This window comes from Silurus aristotelis (genome assembly GCF_946808225.1).
Source record: "Silurus aristotelis genome assembly, chromosome: 17".
Classification (NCBI taxonomy): domain Eukaryota; kingdom Metazoa; phylum Chordata; class Actinopteri; order Siluriformes; family Siluridae; genus Silurus; species Silurus aristotelis.
In genome coordinates, this window is record NC_139590.1 from 12221070 (window position 1) to 12233710 (window position 12641).

At 37.9% G+C, this 12641-nt stretch overlaps 1 protein-coding gene across 2 annotated transcripts in view; it reads left to right on the forward strand.

The window, feature by feature from the left end:
• The first annotated feature begins 160 nt into the window (after nt 1–160).
• The window catches only part of grin2ca (glutamate receptor, ionotropic, N-methyl D-aspartate 2Ca), a 56196-nt gene continuing 43715 nt past the window's right edge, over nt 161–12641 (forward strand). Inside the window, exons 1-2 of one of the 2 annotated variants that reach the window (XM_083567115.1) lie at nt 161–487; nt 720–972. The gene's annotated coding sequence lies outside the window, so the exon portion shown is untranslated. Of the gene's footprint in view, nt 488–719; nt 973–1131; nt 1218–12641 lie in introns of those variants that run through there. The other variant, XM_083567116.1, reaches the window with a different exon arrangement.

A 12641-nucleotide genomic window follows, 5' to 3' on the forward strand; every position in this document is an offset into this window, starting at 1 on the left:
GGGCGCAGGATTACAAACCGGACACAGTAATCCACAGGGCCAAGACACCACTCACCACTGCAAGGACAAGAATTTTTCTACAAACAAACCCCCCCTCTTTTAATACTGTAGCGACCTCTAGCCTACGCAATTACCCTGGTTTACTGAGAGAAGAAGCGAGGTAAGCTTGACTACAGAATCAAAGTTACAACCTGCAGCAAAAAAGAGCACAAGTGGTTGCAGCCCTGCCCGCTGCTAGTCTGCCATCTGTCTGCCAGTCTCCACACCCTGCCTGCATCTGGAGTAATTTCAGCATCAAGAACACAGTGGATACACGGATGGAAAACAGGTAGTCCAATTTCAGGATCTTCAAGAGAAACTTTGAGCTTTTTTTTTCGGTATTCTCCCGAGGGACCTCACATTAGCACATTTGAATTTGCTGTTTCTTCGATGTATATGGTGGACCATTTTTGCACCTCTTTGGATTTCATATGGAGACAGATGGAAGGTGAAGACATACTTTTTACATATTAATACCTTACACTCATTTTTATTAGGAACCTTGTCATTGATAGAAATATACACTCTCACTCCATGTAGTCGTACCCAACTGTCTAGACATCTTTCTTAATACATATTCATTTACTCTACCTTTCCTTGCTCTCGCTCTCATGTCGTTCCTTTCCCTCCCTCACTCCCTCCATCCCTCCCCTCCCTCCTATCCGACCCTCCCCTCACAGAACAAGATGATGTGACCTTCTGCCAAACTGCTCGAAACCATGCCACCGACACAGCAGGCTCCTCTATCCACTCTAAAATAGACTCAAACAAGTGCGGGAAGCAGAGAGCGAGCCGTGCGGAGGGACAGAGGGGGGAGAGAGAGTGAGAGAAAAAGAAAAAGAAAAAGGAAAAAAAAAAAAAAGCAGGACATTGGAGTCACAGAGGAGGAATGTGTTGTCAAGAGTCTGGGCTGGATGTGGTTTGTCATTGCAGGTAACTGTTCACTTTTTCTGCTGCTAGAATGTGTGGAGTGAATAGTTAACTACTGCCGGGGTGTGCGTGAGTGTTTGTAATGCGCACAAAGACGTCATGTATATTTTTAGATAGGTGTGTTGTGTGTTGTGTGTGAAAGCGGTGTGCGACAAGGTCCATGCATTCAGGTGTGTGTACACGTGCGTGAAAGTGTCCTGCTGTATTTGTTAAACAGGTGCTATGCTTGTGAGGGAGTTCATCCACAGGTAGGACACTCGCTGGGACTTAACAGGATTTCCTTTTTGTCCTTATCTTTTAAAAGATGTAACCTAATATATTTATTTTTGTTGCCTATTTTTATTTAGCACATTGTAGTCAAAAATCATACAATTTGTCCTTGCACACCTGCTGAAATAAAGTAGAAGCAGCTGTAAATGAGACTAAAAGCAAAGTAAAGTGAGACAAGCTGCATGGACACTGAAGCACTGACAAGCTGCAGTAATTACCTCTAGTTCACTTATTACTCAGCCGGAAATGTGTTTAGGACATGGCCCGTTGTGAATGTGATAGCACACTTTACCTAGGGGGACTGTGCACCATGGGTGAAAGCATTTTATTGCCTTTTAATAAGAACAGGACGAATGACAGGGGGGGGTGAGACAGAGGGGGAAAAGTGTGAATAAAAGATAGAAGGTGATGGCGAGAAAGACGGTAAGAGTAAAATTTATATTTGAACACATGGCCCCAGTACATTTCTGTAACTTTAATAAACATAATGTATTTGTTACTGAACTAAGAAATTCATGGTACCAGATTTTTATGTATATGTTCCAAAAAATTTTTACTAATCCTATAAGTGTTAGATATACAGCACTGAATATATGCCAGACAAAATATTATCAAATATATCAAATATCAAATATTATCAAGCCTTCACCTTGAAGTCAAAACTTTATGGCTTTTCATGATGTTACATTATGTGTGTCAAAGTGTCATCCTTTCAAGATCTCATGTCTATAAAATCTGAGGTTTATTTTGGCAGGCATCAGAAATCAGCCAAGGTCATATGAATGATGACTTTTCTCATGAGGCAGATCGAGACCATTTCATTCTTACTCACCTACGTTTAAGTTAACTTTACCTGCTCATTATTCATGTATAACGAAAATGGAATTCATTCATGCACATAACATGACACACAACGCTCCAACATAAAGAAATTGTGCATATTGTGGGGAGCAGCAGTCACCTGTAACACGACTAACAGTTAGAGCATGAAGCCTGGCTTTTCATTACAGATGATGTTGTAAAGTACAAGTCAAAGCACTAAATCAGTAAGGCATTCAGACGAAAAGCCATCCAATACACTTCCTGTGGAGGGAGTGTGAGGAGTGCATTTGTCAGTAAAGAGGTAAATGGTGACCTCAGTGTGCTGCACGTGAGGGTGCATGTCAGCAAAGAGTTAAAAAGACAGGCCTGACCATCCCAGTGTGTGTGGATGGAACAGATGCATTGAGCCCAGGGTATGCTGGCTCTACATGGCAAAGAATGGTGCACCACGCAGCAGGGTTTTCTCTCTCTCTCTCTCACACACACACACACACACACACACACACACACACACACACACACACACACACACACACACACACACACACACACACACACACACTTACTGAAGTAAACACTTTCTAGTACTCACTCCCTCTTAAACGCATATAGCTAAATGTGTGCTTACAGGTGAGCATATATGGACATTTCCACACACACACACACACACACACACACACACACACACACACACACACACACACACACACACACACACACACACACACACACACACACACACACACACACACACACACACACCTTAATGTTAGACACAGAACCTTCCCCTGACATTATGATTGCAGTTAATTAATGTTATGTGAATACTTAAATTGTTAAAAATGTAAATCTATCTATCTATCTATCTATCTATCTATCTATCTATCTATCTATCTATCTATCTATCTATCTATCTATCTATCTATCTATCTATCTATCTATCTATCTATCTATCTATCTATCTATCTATCTATCTATCTTTTTTTTTTTAAATGTCAGCACACTTCAAATCTCATTTGTCATATTCTTGCATACTCTTGCAATGGCTTGACAGACAAAATGATTTGCCTTTAAACCTACTTCTCACCTGAAGATGGTGTACTGAGTGCAGGTTATACTTGCAAAGCTGCATGTGTGTGACAGTTTTGCAGAAAGCGCAAAAAACACGGTTGACTCTGCATGTAAACCTGTATGTGAAAGATGGAAACATTTGTAAATTCAATCAGCAATTGAGTGTAGATATTAAAGCAGATGTTGGATTTATCATGCCAGCTTTGAATGTCAACGTACATTCAGAAAAATTCAATATGTGCCAACACACACACACACACACACACACACACACACACACACACACACACACACACACACACACACACACACACACATATATGCACATATGCAGCAGGGAACAATATTGATTCAAGCTGGCCCAAAGCACATTGAATTTGTGGTAGAGTTACAGTTCTAGCTATGGAAGCAAAAGCAGTTAAGCCGGTGATGAAGCCGAAACAGACATCAATATGACCACACAAAAATTCCATTGCTGTGTACAAACTGGGTAACAAACTGCCAATTAAAGACTGTACTGGCCACTGAGACACCAACCCAGAGTCTTGGCTATAAAAGCTGTCACGGCAGCGTTCGCCTCCAGATGAATGACTGATACATATTACTCGGCTCCAACTCATCTCAGAGCCGTCTCCTTGTTTCCCCACAAAATGACCTCCAGCTCTGCATCACAGCTTTCACTGATGCTTTGTCAGCGAGCTGCCAATAAGAGCTCATTGTCCTAATGAAAGCTTAAACATTTTAGTGCTACTGTTCCCAGCGCAGGGCACTTAACATACACAATCAGCATATATATATATATATATATATATATATATATATATATATATATATATATATATATATATATATATATATATATATATATGCTGGAGTAAGATATATATATTACTCCAATACATCAAATGGTTCTATATAGTAAAACTGATCATATAGTAGGCACAAAGAGGCAAAGCGAGGCATTTGTTTATCCTGTAGAGGATAATAAACACACTCTTAATGAGAGGAGTGATGAAGAATAGGAGACACACACTTGGCTAAACAGCCTTCTCTAATAAAGATAAGATCAAGGTCATTAGTGTGAACCTGCTCTCTTATAAGCTGCTCCACAAGCTATCATGGATCTCTTTCTCCGTTTCTTTCTTTGACTGATCATCTGCTGCGAAAATAGCAACTCTTCACAGAGGCGAGAAAATGCGAGTCTCTCCAGCGTGATGTGCGAGAGCGTCATAAGCAGGAGCTCCAACAAAACCGACTCCTTTCACGCACTAATTCTCAAGCTCACGCCTTTCACGTGTATGCAGGGAGCGGAATGTCCCACATGCCTCCATTTGTATTCAGGCTGGCAAGCGACATGCACAGTGTCTGCCGCCCTGTCCACTGAGGAAAACAGGAAAAATTGACAGACTGTTAACCAAAAAAAAAAGAATATTTGTATATTTTTAAAATAGTGCCTAAAAGGAAGAGTAATTATAAGGAACAAGTAGGTTTGCTTAATCTTGGACAAATGTTATGTGTTAGAAAAAAGTGGTGTGGTGTTTTATGAAAATAATCAATGACAAGGTGGCATGATACTAAAATCATCCAAAGCAATTGTCCTCGATTACAATTTTTATTTATTTGACAAATTAGCAAATTTCCATTTATAGTTACTTCCTTATTGAAAAAATGACAAACCAAGATTTCACAGCCTTTTAAATTCATAGTTTAAAGCAGAAAATAGAAATCAAAATATTTAAATCAACACAAATTCTTTTCATTGTCAGTGCATAAGGGCAGGAGAATCCCTTCGTAATGGGATATTGACATGAATACTGGAATATCCCAGCATTAAAAACTCTAATTTAGCTGTAATGTCTGCAACAGGCTTGGGTCTTTTAGTTTCAGTAAATGGAAAATACAAGTCATCCGATATAATTGCAAAAAAGACAGGTGTCCCAATACTTTTGTCCATACAGTGTTTGTCTTTCAAATACCTACAGATTAAGCTCTAAAACTATTAATGTATAATAAACTGTACCAAAAAAACGTTATAGAACAACTTTGTTGAGACCTTTTTCAGTCAAAGTTTAATTCTTGCATTGATTCATGTCAAGTTATTTCTTGAAACTTTTATTCAAATAGTATCATACTTTTTCCATTCTAAGTCAAATGAAGGGCAAGTACAGAGCTGCAGAAATGTATTCTTTACTGTTGCTTCTTATAAGTGATAGAGCTTTGGGCTGAATGTAAATATATAGCTAATGTAAAGTGCTTTATCTGTGTGCCACCCAATTTAATAATCCAACTTCAAGAATTTGTTTTGAAACGCTAAACTGCAACCCCACCATTCCCTGAATGCCAATCAGTTTGTTCAATCACAGTGTCCTTGCTCTTCCACTCTGCTGTATGTAGTTTGAGATGCAACTCAGTTGTACACCAATAAAAAAACAATAATCTGGTGCCAAGGACATCTATGAGCTAGATTGAATAGCAAAGTATTATGGTAATATACAGATTGCAAAGAGACTTGTGTGTGTGTGTGTGTGTGTGTGTGTGTGTGTGTGTGTGTGTGTGTGTGTGTGTGTGTGTGTGTGTGTGTATGTGTGTATATGTGTGTATAAAACAAATAAACAAATTTTGAAGCGTGATGTCATCTGCATGAGGACAGATTCTGTACTGGGTGCCACAACTACATTTTAACCAGCGTCTTATGCTGATCCTCTGACACACACACACACACACACACACACACACACACACACACACACACACACACACACACACACACACACACACACACACACACACACCACTACACTACACTACACTACACTACACTACACTACAGTATTTGCCCCTACATTAGTGACATTTGACTGGATATATTTATTTAAGATGTAAATTACTGGGACTGTACATTAGTTAAAAATATACAGTACATAACTTAATTTATTTGTATTTTTTGCTTGGCATTTTTTTAAAGTTTTATAAACCAGATACAATTTGGACAAAAATATTGGGACACAACTTTTCCAGCCATTTTTTAAGCCCGTAATTTTTAAAGTTGACACACAGTGGTACAGGGTGTCTTTGGATAACTCAAAATAAAATTAAACAACTCGGAATGTTTTTTTTTTTTTTTTTTATGTTTAGATTGTCCACATTGGCTACATTTAGAGTTAATGACAGCTTGGAAAATTCAAGGAATTCTTTCATTAGATTCACGAGGTCATTACCTGGGATCGTTTTCAGTTTACAGGTGTCCATAGTAAATGTTTGACATTTTCTGCCTTCTTAATGTGCTTTAGGCCATCAGTTGTCTTGTGCAGAGGAACGAGTGTGTACAGAGTTAGTCAATAATTCTATTAGTGCCACTACAACTACTGTACAAATCTATATTATGTCAAGAAAAAATCAGTTAAAAAAAAGACCTCATTAGTTTAAGAAATGAAGATCAGTCAAATCTAAAAAATCTTAAGGACTTTAAATGTATTAAGTGAAGTCACCAAAACCATCAAAGGAAAAGCAGCCAACAAGCACTCAAAACCTTTGAAAACTCCTCAAGATTATTGAAAAACCATTCCAGGTGACTCTCATGAGGCTGACTGAGAGAGCAAGGGGTTGCAATTTTGAAGAATCAAAAATGTAAAACACATTCTGGGTTGTTTAACACGTTTTTGTTTGCTACAAAATTCCACACATGTCCTTTCATAGTTTGGATGTCTTCAGTATTAATGTAGAAGGTTGAAAATAATAAAACTAAAGAAAAAACACTGAAGGAGAAGGTGTGTCCAAACTTTTGACTGCATCATTATAGATCTACACATATTACAATATATTTATTGTAATGTTACCATAATGACCTCAAATCTCTATTCACATATAAAGCCAAAGTAAAGCATTGTACTATCATTACGTTTGCAGTCTTGATTTGAAAATGATTTGCAAAGCTGACTCTGAATTAAGCATGATCTCTACATCATCTAGAAAGTAAACAGGCACTTTAGACATTTGATGCATCTTGAACAGTCTAATTATGCATGTGATGATGACAACAACAACAATAACAACAACAAACACAGATAGTGCCATTAACCAGAGGTGGCAAAAGTACACACATCCTTTACATAAGTAGAAGTACAGATACTCATGTTTTAAAATACTCGGGTAAAAGTTGAAGTACTGATTAAACTTTTTTACTCAAGTGAGAAGTAAAGAAGTCTTGGCTCTGACATGTACTTGAGTAAAAAGTTGTTTGTGTCGCCATTATGAGGGGAAAAACCCACAAAACGCCACCTAGAGGGTTAATTGTGTAAAAAAATGGCGGATTTTCTGTTTGATTTGAGACTTGGCGCATAAATAAAACAAAAGTTTACTGATTAAAAATATTTTTATCTGGAGTTTAATAATTTATTTTACATCTAAGTAAAGAAAGGACGTCGTAGATAAATGTATTTTTTCCCGAAGGTTTTAATTTTGCCTTTTTATATTTAGAAATGTAATTATGTATTTACATTTTTTTATTTAAATCGGCACGCAGTGAAAATAAAAAAAATATATTTCACCAAATCAGTGGATTAAAACTAAAGTAACGAGCCGGTTTTGAAAATGTAAGAAGTAAAAAGTACAGATATTTGTGTAAAAATTTAATGAGTAAAAGTAAAAAGTTGTCTAAAAAATAAATAGTGGAGTAAAGTACTGATAACAGAAAAATCTACTTAAGTATAGTAATGAAGTATTTGTACTCCGTTACTTCCCACCTCTGCCATTAACTGAGTAGAAACAGCCTGAGAAGAAACTTTGGGAGATTCAGATGCTACAGAGAGAAGACTGGAATGTATGAAGTGAAGACAAAAAGGAAATACATATACTTCTGCTGCTGAATGCAACATGTTCTTGTTTGGGTTTGTAATTGCTTGAATAGAGATCACCTTTCTTTGCTTCAGGAAAATGTTAGATGGTATAGCAGGTAGGTTAGAAATCAATTACTTTTCACAGAAGAAAAAAAAATCCAACAAGGGTAGTTTCTCCAACGTTTACAAACAACACAGTTCTACAAAGGGGGTCAATGGGGTTTAAATTCTGTTCATGGAGGTTGTGAGAGACTACATCTCACCAGGTGATGCTCTCTCTCTCTCTTCCTCTCTCTATTTGTGTCCTCTCCATCCTTTTCTGCATTTGCATTATTCCAAGCAAATTGACATTTCCCCTGTTTTTTCTAAAGAAAAGGAAATTACTGGGACATTTTGCATCAGAATCGACCGTTTACATCCGTATAGAACTTGATTGCACACTGACCTTTGTATTCAGGGAAAGTTAAGCTGATTACTTGTAAATCTTTCAAGAAGGAAAGTACCAGGTTTGTAATAAAAGAGTAAAACCATTTTGGCTTTTAAGCTCAAATTAGCATGCACAAAGGACTGTATTTATCAGTGTGCTGTATTTATACACCTCTCAGACTACTGTCGTGTTTTGACCACCTGTTCATTTTCACTTCTGGCCAAAATTATGGTTAATGCAAATAATTGACTGAGGAATAATAGCATTAGCCTGTGTAAAGAAGAATCTTGGACTGGATGACAGTTTTTTTGTTTGGTTGATATTAAAAAAGATCATAGCATTATCTTTTAGAAATGAGAGAAGGTCTATCTGGATGTTTGCTGACAAATGTAACATATTCACATAACTAACTGCTTGTAGGTTGTTTGCTAAGGGTCTTCTGGCTAACAATATGGCATGAATAGGGAAGCAAACCAAATGAGTGCCAGAGATATTCTAGGGATGGTTTGTGGATTCTTTACTCCTGTGTCACATTCTTTTGGGCAGCTTTCACACTTTTACAGTTTAAGATAAGTGTACAGAGATCAATAATATGGGGACTAATGATTTCTAAATAGAGGCCAGAATAGCTTGTGGTATTATAATTTCCAGCATAATGTTTCAATTTGGTATGGTAAATTTTCTGGCACTAACTGTACTAAATTGTATTTAGAATGATTATTGCGGATTATACTCTTAGTCCAAGAGCTTTTAAAAAGATTGTTTAAGATACGGTGATCTGGAGGTGTGTACTAGGCTGTTTTTTAATACCATTACTGCCGACTCATGAAGGATTGCTCAATGTAAGTATCAATGTCTTTTCAATAACACAAATGCCAAGTTAAGAAAAAATTCGACTGACTCCAAGCTGAAATAACAAAATAAAAACACCCAATAAAAGTAAATTCTAGCTCAGAGAAAATAGCCATACAATATACTAGGTAAAAAACTAAATCAAATAAAACAAATCCGCCTTGCAATGTTCTCAAGCATGGCCAGCTTTTCTCATCATGTGAGTAAGATGCCTGAAAAAAATATGATTCCATTGTAGCTCATAAACCTACACTAAATATTCTGTCACATTGCCCATAGAGATAAGCTTTTTAGTGTCATTGCATAAGCAACAACATTTTGTACAAACAAATATAAAACAAATAGACATGCTTGATTACATGCAACACTAACCACAAACCAACCTGATAATCATATGAAGGTTGAAATGTCTATCTTGTTTGAGCTATTGTTCAAATCATCGAAAGTGTACGTGCAAATATTGTGGCATACTAATTGCTTTCATAAATCTGTCTGCCTTATTTGCTGGGTATCATCACAGAGCAGATCCGTCACTGTCACATAAACCAAACACTACAGCCATGACTGAAATATTGGTATACCTGAACCCTGAAGTCTTGCATACTGGGAAGGACAGATGGACATACTGTATGAGAATTGATCATAAACATAACCTCAGGGACATGTTATCCCATAGATATTGCATGTTTAATAAGTAGCTTTTGTAACTCATAAGTAGAAAACATGCCACCAGCCATGGGAAAGAAAATTTAAAATTAGAACAGGGCTGAAACATTTTGCATAAATTTTATTTAGATGAATTCTTAAATGCTCTTTTGAATACTTTCATATTTTAAAAGAAGGGTCAGTAAGCCAGAGAACCAGTGCCAAGAAAAAAAAAGGCATGGAACCTTGAGAACAACCAGACCTTAAATGGAATCTATCCTCTGTGGGTAACACCAGTATTATTATGAATCATTACTCTTCCAAACTATATGCCACTGAATGCAAAGCCAAGTCAACATTCTCGAGTGAAGTTTAGGCACTAAAAATGGCTGAGACATTCAGTGTACAAATTTGTGGGTAATTGATATAATCTGTAATTTCTGGTTCATTATATAATAGGTAGTAACAGAGCACCAAACTTGTATCTGTACTTGTTAAGTGTGTCCAAATATTTATTTCTGTACATATATATGCACCAAAAGGAAAATGCATGTTAATTAAAAAAAAGTTATATTTTCACAAAAATAAACAAACTAGTATCCTAATTTCAACTACTACAATCTTGACCAGGCAGTTACTAAGAATAAACAAGAGAGCACTGTAAATACATTGTTATGAACATGAGAGAATGACCCATGATCTTTTATATAAGCATCATTTATATATGAATAGGATTTGATATATATATATATATATATATATATGTCTCCAATCCATAAAGAACTCCAATTCCCAGAACACACCACAGCCTACAAGCATGGCCACCAATATGTCCTTCCATTGGCACATGCACACTTACTGATAACTAAAAAGGCACACCTATTTCTAATCACCCCATCAACCTATATATAAATAATATCCCCTGCTTAAACCAGCACATGTCCAGGCACGTCTTAAGTTTGCCAATGACCATTTGGATGATCCAGAGGAGTCATGGGAGAAAGTCATGTGGTCAGATGAGACCAAAATAGAACCTTTGGGTCATAAACATGTTTGGAGGAAGAAGAATGATGAGTACCATCCCAAGAACATCATCCCTACTGTGAAGCATGGGGGTGGTAGCATCATGCTTTGGGGGTGTTTTTTTGCACATGGGACAGAGCTACTGCACTGTATTAAGGAGAGGATGACCGGGGCCATGTATTGTGAGATTTTGGGGAACAACCTCCTTCCCTCAGTTAGAGCATTGAAGATGGGTCGAGGCTGGGTCTTCCAACATGACAATGACCCGAAGCACACAGCCAGGATAACCAAGGAGTGGCTCTATAAGAAGCATATCAAGGTTCTGGCGTGGCCTAGCCAGTCTCCAGACCTAAACCCAATAGAGAATCTTTGAAGGGAGCTCAAACTCCGTGTTTCTCAGCGACAGGCCAGAAACCTGACTGATCTAGAGAAGATCTGTGTGGAGGAGTGGGCCAAAATCCCTCCTGCAGTGTGTGCAAACCTGGTGAAAAACTACAGGAAACGTTTGACCTCTGTAATTGCAAACAAAGGCTACTGTACCAAATATTAACATTGACTTTCTCAGGCTTCCCGTGGGCTCACCACCTGCAGGAGGGATCGTAAGGAGGATTGGGCAGCAGTCGAAGGCGGGGGCCTGCTTAGACTGCTGCCCCCGCGACCCGAATTACGGATAAGCGGGAGAAAATGAATGAATGAATGACTTTCCCAGGTGTTCAAATACTTATTTGCAGCTGTATCATACAAATAAATAGTTAAAAAATCATACATTGTGATTTCTGGATTTTTTTTTTTTTTAGATTATGTCTCTCACATATTTCAGACCCCTCCATGATTTCTAAATGGGAGAACTTGCAAAATAGCAGGGTGTTAAAATACTTATTTTCTTCACTATATATGGCCAATGGAAGGATATATTGGTGGCCATGTTTGTAGGCTGTGGTGTGTTCTGGGAATTGGAGTTCTTTGTGGATTGGAGCCATGTAAAGGTGGTGGTGGTGGGTGTTACTTTCGGCTTCTCCCGTTAGGGGTCGCCACAGCGGATCCTTCGCACGTTTGATATGGCACATGTTTTACGCTGGATGCCCTTCCTAACGCAACCCTCCCCAATTTATCCGGGCTTGGGACCGGCACTAAGAGTGGCTGGGGATGGTTCCCTGACCGGGAATCGAACCCGGGTCGCAGCGGTGGGAGCGCTGCATCTTAACCACTAGACCACCAGGGGACATTGGAGCCATGTAAAAAATTCTGGAAAACTTTCCACAATATATTAAAAAAGAAAACAAAAATATTGCAGACAGAATTCACACTTGCATTTCTCTGAACATATTATATTAAAATTTACAAAATGTCACTGCAACTCTCTTGATCCTCAGCTCACATCATCAAAGTCATAATCAGAAATTAACTGCAATAATGACAATTCGTACTAATAATCAATGGCCTGGGTGATTAGCGTTTGTCCGGAGCTTTCTTTACACTTATACTGATTCAGTTTTGTCTTGTTTATGCTTTTTAACTACCTTAGATGATATTGTCTAAACCTTGGGTTTGTTTCCCTCGGTAGTTAACCCACCACCTGCGCGTGTGTACTTTGCGTCTTGACAAACTGCTAATGTTAACTCTGCTTACCCATGTAAAGGGGATTCTGTTACAACTGTGCTTCAGAAACATATTCAAACTGGTTTGTCAGTGCCAGTGATGGGCAGTTGGACCCTTGGATTCTACTG